General features: G+C 36.8%; 1 long non-coding RNA gene across 13 annotated transcripts; it reads left to right on the top strand.

The window, feature by feature from the left end:
- Nucleotides 1-15: 15 nt before the first annotated feature.
- LOC116414478 (uncharacterized) lies at nt 16-7,570 on the top strand. Of its 13 annotated transcripts, none has more exons than XR_015291561.1 (8): nt 16-878; nt 4,355-4,687; nt 4,904-5,390; nt 5,568-5,792; nt 5,975-6,217; nt 6,323-6,672; nt 6,756-6,938; nt 7,273-7,570. It is a non-coding gene; the product is annotated as an uncharacterized LOC116414478 (long non-coding RNA). The 13 variants fall into 13 exon arrangements; XR_015291557.1 differs by lacking the exon at nt 16-878 and adding an exon at nt 2,823-4,205; XR_015291558.1 differs by having other exon boundaries at nt 6,756-7,570.
- Nucleotides 7,571-9,339: the final 1,769 nt, after the last annotated feature.

Raw genomic sequence — 9,339 nt, 5'->3', positions numbered from 1 at the left:
AAAGTAAAAAAAAAAAAAAAAAGTACGCGCGAGAATAGATTTTCCGTAGGGGAAAGATAAGAATTTTCGAGATCGTGGGTGTATCTATCCCCCAGGTAGATAGCCAAAGAGCTTTTAACCTTGACGAATCTATCGTTCGCGTGATCGATGATCTTTATCTCTAAGTAAGTTGACTTTTCATCGTCTTATATTTACATACGATACGATCGTGTGGGATGTAAGCAGGAGAAATTCCAACGAGCATGTTTGGAATGTCGAGGGCGTGCTCCATCTGCACTCTCCCTCTTCTCATCTTTTATACATCTCGCGCTTTGCAACGCGTGCTACCACTCCCCGAAAAAAAAACTTTGAAACATAACCTCACCATATATCCCTATAACACTTACTACTCTATTATATTCTTCTCCTTTAATGCTTCCAATTCCCTCTCTCTCTCTCTCTCTCTCTCTCTCTCTACGTATTCGCGTTTGATTTTTTCATCGAGCATCTTTCTTTTTTCTTTACTTCTGTAAAAAAAGGAATATGGAGAATATAGACGATTAAGGCGATTTCACCGGTCATTTAGCCTCGTTCACAAAGAGAACGAGGAATGGAAGAGAAGAATAGAATATGCAGGTTGAATAGGGGGATATACGAAAGAAGGGGAGGAAGAGAGGAGAGGGCGAAAGGCGGACTGACTCGACGAGGCCCTCTCCTGCATAGAGAGGTTATACACGAAAGTGAGAGGCGGTATCTCGTCGGCCTTGAGGCCGTCGCGAGAAGCATTTCACTCGCAAAGACCATCCGTGTCGTGTCACCACCGGCCTGATAACAGGAGGAGGAGGAGGAGGAGGAGGAGGAGGAGGACGTTCAGGAGAGGAGGCGAGAAATCGAGAAAGGTAGACGAGATGATCGAAGAAATTAATTTTTTCCCCTTTCGGCCAAACAGGTTATTGCTTTTTGTTCGTTTTACGACTATACGTACGATTATGCGAAGAGTAATAATACTAGCAATCGAATCGATGGCATTTAATTAAGAATCGGTGAATGATAGATGTCTTTATTCACCGGTAATCCTTGACAGGGTCTACATTCCGCAGTGAATTTCCCGTTTCACTCGACCTCTGTCACGGCACACGACCGCTGTAGGCAAATGACGATCGATTCGATTATCACAATGTTTTCCAGTATTTTTCTTTCTTTCCTCAACAGTATTTTCTTAATAAAGAGATTTTTTTTTAACAAGAGAAAATAAATATATTTTATCCCCAGACTTCCTAATCGCGCGTACAAGATTCGATGAAAATATTATTGAGGTTTATTAAAAATCACGAACTTTTAATATTTTTTTCGACATTTTAAAATTTTCCATAAATATAGATAATTGGTGTAAAATATACAGTGAAACTAGTGATTTCTCGAAAATCCTAAATTATCACATCTAACAAACAAAGTATGACAATTTTTCATTACTATTATTATATATACATATATATATTTCAATTGACATATATTATAAGATTGGATACATTACACGTTTATGTACGTGACCCGTGAGCCTACATCGCGCATTGCAAGTGACTTTTAAAAGTGCATCTCGCGTTGGATGTGTTCGTGATTCGTGGCCGGAGACGACCAGTTCTACGTTGACCTTTCGATAATGTCGTCGAAGTCACCGGCACAGTGGCGGCAGATGCAACGGTAATAACGATCGTGCGTTTCATCTGTCTACGTGGCGTCTTCTCCACCAGCTTGTTTGAGATTCGTGTAGACGGGCAAAACGACATCGTTTCGATATTTGCGATGGATTTTTCGCTTTTTTAAAAAAGGGATTCCGTTACACCGTTATGAATAGAGATGAAGTACGTGTAAGTAGGTTAGGATATAAACAAAATTTTTTACAAGTATTCGGAAAAAGGAGATTGTGGTTTTAACTTTTTTCAAAACTGATATAATGACAGGTACAGAGGTAATTTTTTTATGGATTGCTCGGTTTGTGACATTCTATTTTGAAAATTGTGATAAGAATAGAATAATTTATAAATAGATTCAATTTTTTAAAATTAAACAAATTGCTAGATAAATTTCCTAATATTTTATCAATTTTGAAAATGAAAATAAGATCAGTATCGAATAACTTTATTATATCCTTATCGAGATTGGTATATAATATTCAAACGATTTAAAGAAAAACAAATAAAAGAAATTTATCATCTAAATATATTCAATTATAGGGCACTGTGTAATGTAAACACGATTTAAATATCAATATGCAATTCTTGACCAATTTACTCTTTGCGTTTTTGTTGTTTCTCTCGAAATGGTACGGCGATAGCTTATCAATCTTAAGTCCTGTTAGATCGAGTACGACGTGGTCAATGACGATCGAAAGTAAATAACCTATTGCCGGAAGGAAATTGCGTAACTGTTTCTCCGGTATGTCCGAACGTTAGAAAGTTTCGAATATCTGGTATCGCGACTCGTTTAGGTTACCATTCGACTGCATCACTCGTGATACGATCAGATATTTCGATTATTATATAGCGACACTTTGTAATTCCGACAATTTTTTCCGACAATAGATTTTTGCATCGTCATCGTTATTTTCCTCACTTGTTGCAATTGCACTATGAGATACACGAGAAGAGCTTTACCGACAATTGTCAGTTTTTATATTTTTAGAAAAATATACGAGTTCCTTGGCCAACATTGACGCACAAAACATGTTGTAACTAAGCGTAAGTTTACAATAATAGAATTCCTGAAGTATTTGTAGAAAAAAAATGAATATAGAATTTAATTAAGTATTTAAGTATCAAAGAGACTTGCATCCAACGGTACAATTACGGAATTATTAAACTTTAAATGTTTTCTAGCAATTAACAAAAAGTAGTAATTGCAAAAAATGTAAAACTAGTTTCTATATTTTTAAACGCTCGTTAACGTTTCACATTAATGCTAAATATAACATTTTGCTGGAAAAAAAAATTAATGAGAACAGTTACTTTTACCTTAAACAAAACACGGCAAATATGAATAACAAAAGTGTTAACTGCATCTTAAAATTATCCTTTTTTTAAAATCTTAATGGTCGAAGTCTTTAAACTTTACGCTGATTCGAATAGGTTTTTCGATAAAACATATTTATCTCTTTCGTAATTGGCCAGCACAATAATCCACTCTACAAATAGGTTAGTTTGTGGTCTTGATGCAAGATACCACTACATACTGCAAAATGTTAGACGCGACGTCTGTTATCTGGTGAATAACGCGAGTGGAGAGCATCAACAACGCTCCCGTGTCGCAAAACGGAAAGTTATTGCGAAACGAGGAAACGATTATAGAAATGCAACGCGGCAAAAGTGTATTATTTCTTATTATGTTGCGCAAAACTGTAACAGAGCAGACTCGGTTGACTGTGTGTCGTGAGTTCTATCGTCGAGCATTTCCCCAAGGAAATGTACGTCTGCGATGAGAATAAGTCGTAATTGTACTTCATTTAACTCGCGAGTTGTCGAGTTGAAAGGGACGTGTAATCGTGTTCATCCTTCTTCACCACGTAAACTGGAAACGTTTTAAACGCGACAGTTTGTCTTGCGAGACACGAATGGAAAAGTTGACGATATTGTTCGTTTAGTTTCGCCTTTGTCCGCTGTTGATCATTGCTCGAGCAACTGGAGGTTTAGGTTAGGTTCGAAATGAATGCGTGATTTTTTTCAAATGAACGATAAAACGTTAATTAATCGTTCATTTGCATACGTGTTACATAAGATATATAATATAAAAAATATCCGTAAAATTATGGAAGAGTAATTTCATCTTGTTATTTGAAAAGAAAGTTTGTTGCTAGGTGTAATTGAACACATACACAAACCGATGGCAAACTAATTATGTATTGTCTTCCTGGTTGTGTAACAAGATTTTTCAGTATTTAATAATTAGTATAATTATAAAAGAAAATAACAATTGCGAATAATATACTGAAGTTAAAAAAATAGTTCGTTATTGCTTATAATTTTATTATCACTATATTACGTATCGTTAAATTCTTTCATGGAGAACAGAATTTGACGAACGTGTAAAAATGTATATTTAGAAATTTCCATTGCTATTCCATTCATATTACAAATTACCGTGTATTACAAATCCGAGTAATTAATTCGCGGAATTTATTATCCGGCATTAATCAAAATCTACCGTTATTACTTGGAAGTTGCGTGTCTGAGGTAAGTTTTTGCAGAAACTCATTAGTACGTCGTGTTATCGTTGAAACTTGAGTGCGTAATATAAATTAGTTATTGTCGAGGTATTATAATTTTCAGGAATTTTTTAGTTTTACTTATTTCCAAACACCTTTTCTTATCTCTATTCTTAGAGTTAGCGAGTGGCAAGGATACGTTTAAAGAGATATGGCCGTCTTGTTTACGACTCCTACGAGCATTTTGTGTTTCGAGTAACGCGCGATAACGACGGCCGAGAATAAAACGAAACGTTGCTCAAATGGGGAGGAAGAGGAAAAGACTTTCTCCGAGTGAGAAGATCCTTATTCGCTTTCCCTGCTACCGAAGATTCGTTGTAAGGGCAACAATGTCGAGAGATAATACGCATAATCATTATACACGCATCTTCCTCTGAAACAAGAATATTTTCAAATTTTTATTTGAGGAAAAAATCACAAAAAAATCATAAGAAATCTGAACGCATTGTAGTAAGTATATCGAAAATATTGAACAAATATTTCGATATTTTTAACAATATTATATCCCTATATAAATTTCATTTTTCCAAGAAACTGGAATCAAAATAAAGTACTTTATTATTAGAAAAATTATGCTTTTTTAAAAATAACGGAATATCTATAAAAAAAAAAAAAAAATTAATCCCAAACAGAGAAGGTATCATTATCATTTATCGTTTTCTATAGCATACGAGTACTAAAGTATCTCGCATCGTTATTGATCGATATCGGCGTCCTGCACAGCCTACCTCCAGCTGCTCCATTATGTACATCAATGTTAAGGTCGTCCCATCCCGCGTAACGAAACGTAATGGAAATTGGTGATGGTCAATGTGGGTCAAGTTGATGTCCGGTTTCGCGAAACTGGAATACGAGCATCAAAGCTATATATCGAGAAGTAGAATCGTGCGACGGACGTAACGAAACACCTCTCTTTCCCTTTCAAATTAAAAAGGGAACAGAGATCGTGGAACAAATCACTCTCTAGCCCGACAGCGAAACGAGAAAACGAACATTTCTCGTTGTGTTTGGTGGCGTCTTTCAACGCCAGGACAAATCAACACGTCGGGTTACGTAACACCTATTCGTGACCATATCGTGAAAAATATGCTCGACAGGTATACACGCGCGTATGGAAGACTTTCACGGATGCTTTATCGCGGTGAGCGGACAGGTTTGTATAGCCGATTGATTTGAAAGAGAGATTACCATTTGAGACTGTTATCCGTTGCGATATTGATGATAAGATCGGCTGTATTTCGTGTTTGAATTTGCCGCCATTTTTAAATCACTCGACGAGTACAAGTGCTGCTCTGGGATGAAAATCAATGAAGAAATTATATTTTTTTAGTTCTCGAAAATTGGGCGAGCCGCCATATTGGATCAGTAATCTCTCACAATATGGACTTTTTATGGAAGATTACAAAGTAACGTTTAAAGAATTGCAACATAGAGTTATCGATTATCCAATTATTCGATAATATTATATGATAGATACGTACTCAATGTTTATATTGTTGGAACAGTATTTAAAAACGATTAATTTATCTCTTTTGTAATGCATTTTTCTTACGAGGTACGTATCCTTTTTACGTTTATATTAAAGACAATTATTTAATTTCTAATTATAATAATTTCTAATTCTTATTTTACGTATTATCATTTTCATATGCAATTATATTTACCTAATTTTTTTTTTTCCCCTTCCTTCGAGGGAAAATTGCACGTCAAATCACGAATATAATAAAATTAAAAAAGTCTTACAAGAAATTCGATCGAAACTCTTCTGAAACTCTTAAATCACCATTTGATTTCTGCCGATTTTGCTCGATCAAAGATAAAGGAATAAAGGCTAAACCTCTTTGGGACCGGTCTACCGACACGGAGGTAGGATCGATGACGATCGAAGGCACTTTCCATGAAATTCCTCGAGCCGCAAGGTTTCATCATCGTACAGAACGAAAGAAATCGAAAACTGTCCACGTCGATGCATTCTTCCAGGTATACACGAGTATTTTTACACGAGGCCAAGAGGGATATTCGAAAAGAGGAGGTATTGTGCTCGAGAGCGAAAGTCATCTGTGGTGATATTCACACGTGTCTTAGATTCCGGTTCTTGGCTGTCCTTAACATTGAACGGGCTGGTCGTGTCCGACCTTACGTCGGGAGAGGATGTTTTGCAACTTGGAGATTTCACTTTGATACCCTGCATTCTTGCCGGTCACTGGAATCGTGCCCATCTCTTTAATCGGACACCCTCTAAAGAAATGGATTGATAATTAGAAAATGGCCTTGCCTTCGTCCTCGATAATTGAATGCTGGATTTTGCATTATATTCGATAATTATTTTAATCCTGCCTTTCTTCTCCATTATTGGATAATATCACAATATCATAGAGAATGCATTCAACGAGACATGATATAAAATAGCAAAAAGTTGTAATAAAGCAAATCAAGTATAACAATTTGATAAATATCAATAAATTCCACGTTCAAATTCAATATTATACTTTTCAATATATATATATATATTTTCCAGCCAACGCGAAGAATCATCCTCGAGAAAGATAGAACTGGAAAGCCATGAAGTTAAGATTCCTTTCGAAATTGGAGAATTGGAGAAATGATGTTAATTCGTTCATTTTCTCGTGACCCGCGTTCCAATCCACCGGCGGAAAATCGTGAGAGGGGAAGAGGACCGCCTGATTGAAATCACGGCAACGTGTGCACGACTTCGTTTTCGTAGGATTCGTGAACGATGACGCGGTTGGAATAGAAAGCGAGTCGGATGAGAAGACAACCTCTGATGTCGTGGGAAGGGACGCGTGTATCGAAAAATCGGGAAGAGTGTGTTACCGATCGAGTAACTCCGTTTCTACGATTCCGATTCGCTTTTACAAAATTCACTTTCTCTGTGTCCCCACCAAACTTATCGACGTGATCGAGATCTGTTATTGGATCTGGGATCGAATCGATAAGTTTATGGGTTACGATTACGAAAAAGAGAGAGAGAGAGAGAGACTTGTTCTAATTTTTTCCTATTTTTTTTATTGCAGGTTGATCGAAAGAGAATTGATCATTGTGTGTGATACAGATGCGCAACAACATTGTTCCCAACAAGAATGGATTTATTTTAGATTATTTCTAACTTTTTGTACTATTAAAATTTCGAATTGATTCGTTTGCTCGTTTCTTGATTAAATATGTTTTTCATTTTGTATTATTTAGAATTGATTGAAAGATGTGTTACATAGAGAATTATTTGTTTGTTCTGTTAGGTTATCAGATAATTCATTTTTAGATAATTGCTACCGTTTGTATTAAAATTACATCGCTTTTCTGTTCTTATTAATATTTATTCGTTTTATTAAGTGTGTTTTATGTGAAAATAGAATTCGGTATAATTGTATGCAGACATTACACATTTGTATGTAACGCGCGAACGTAAATGCACGTTTATGCGTGAATAGCGAGTCGTTCGTCGAATCTTGTCATGTTGTGTCAACAAGATCTCGAAAGAAGAATGCTTGCAAGTTTCTTCCTTCTAAGAAATATTCACGTTATTTGTCTATCCGATTTTTGAAACACACAGCAGCGAAAACGTGTCGCTCACTTTTTCCACGCCATAAAGCAGAAAAAAGTTCCTCGTTGTTGCTCCAAGTGCAATTGCATTCTTCACAACCTGTCTCTGCCATTCAAATCGATTCATACATACACATGAAGCTTTGATAAAAAACCTTTCTCATTATCGTCGCTTCTGAACAAGAATACAGTTTAATCTTTGTGTTGTTATTTCATCGAGGTCGAGGAAGATGGTAAAAATTCGCGAGGAAATCTACGAGTTTCATAGACCTAACATCGAAGAGATCACTTGCGCGAAAGAAACTCAATCTGTGAGTAAAAGGATTGCCGTGTATCCTGGTATTGACATAGGTTTTAAGAATCGATGACGCACAAGGCGAGACTGGACGAGAAGAGCTACTCACGCATCGAGCCGACGTTCGTTACATATGCCATCTAGAACTCGAACATGGAGAAAGTCAAACTCGAAATGCGGCCTTTTAACTCGTTAAATCGTCGATCCATTGAAGGAATCCTTCCACGAATCCTCGCTCCCTGAAATCCTTTCGTGACGAAGGAAAAAATTCTCGAGAAAGAGATCGATCCTCTTTGGAAAATTTCGCGAACAAACTTCTCTCTCTCTCTCGAAAGTGTATCGAGAAATCGGTTGAACCGTGAAGGTCCATTGAAATGCAGCTCGAGTTCCGCGAAAGTGCAGTCAAGGTTCTCGAGTATTTCTCGAGTAGAGTGTATCGATATATTTTGCAGTTAATGGCAAATGGTAAAAGTATTCCTCATCGAGATTCTAGCTATGAGTTTCACGGTCAACGATATAATTCTCTCGGATCACGAGAGAACAGGATCATGGCTATTAAATCCTACGTCCTGACCGACGTCTAAACCTACGTGAAGCGAGCGTTTTCGTGATGCGTCATGCGCTTTGCGATGCGTTTTGCAACCGTTTTACGTACGAGGAGGTAGAAAAAAATCCAAAAAAAAAAAAAAAAAAACACGAAATGCCATTGCGAAAAAAGATAAAGTAGGTGGAACGATGATGACTGTAGCCATCAACGTGGTCGGTAAGATGATCGCGTGGTATTTTTAAAGGAATCCTTCCTTTCCAAAAAGCCAATACAAATTATTCAATTTTATATATATATATATAGATTTTCTTTTTTAAATAATTTCGATGAAAAACACATTTGACATTGCTCATTAACTTTAAACATCAAAACAAATAAATAAATAAATCGCAATAAGTAACTCGTATAGACTCGCAAAACAAGCCGATATACGTTCGAAATGAAAATATCCAACCCGCTCGGCGTAACTGTTTCCAATATTATTTATCGAGAAATTCGAGCCACGCTCGAAAACAAAGGGCGGCAACGAACGGTTCGAGATCGGTTCGGATCAGAATTTTTACGCTCGTAATTTTTCGCCGCACCTGCGCACGCGCGCACAGTCAATGGCCGGCCGTATTTAGCCTTCGATTTGTACGCAGAAGGTCCGAGGCGCGGCGGATATAGTAGGCGCCAGGTTGAATGGTAATCGAGCATCGG

Source organism: Apis florea, unplaced genomic scaffold (assembly GCF_048593485.1).
Source record: "Apis florea isolate Af1SG1 unplaced genomic scaffold, ASM4859348v1 contig_2492_pilon, whole genome shotgun sequence".
Classification (NCBI taxonomy): Eukaryota; Metazoa; Arthropoda; class Insecta; order Hymenoptera; family Apidae; genus Apis; species Apis florea.
Note: the sequence above shows the minus strand (reverse complement) of the source record. Positions and strands in the feature narration are given on the sequence as shown.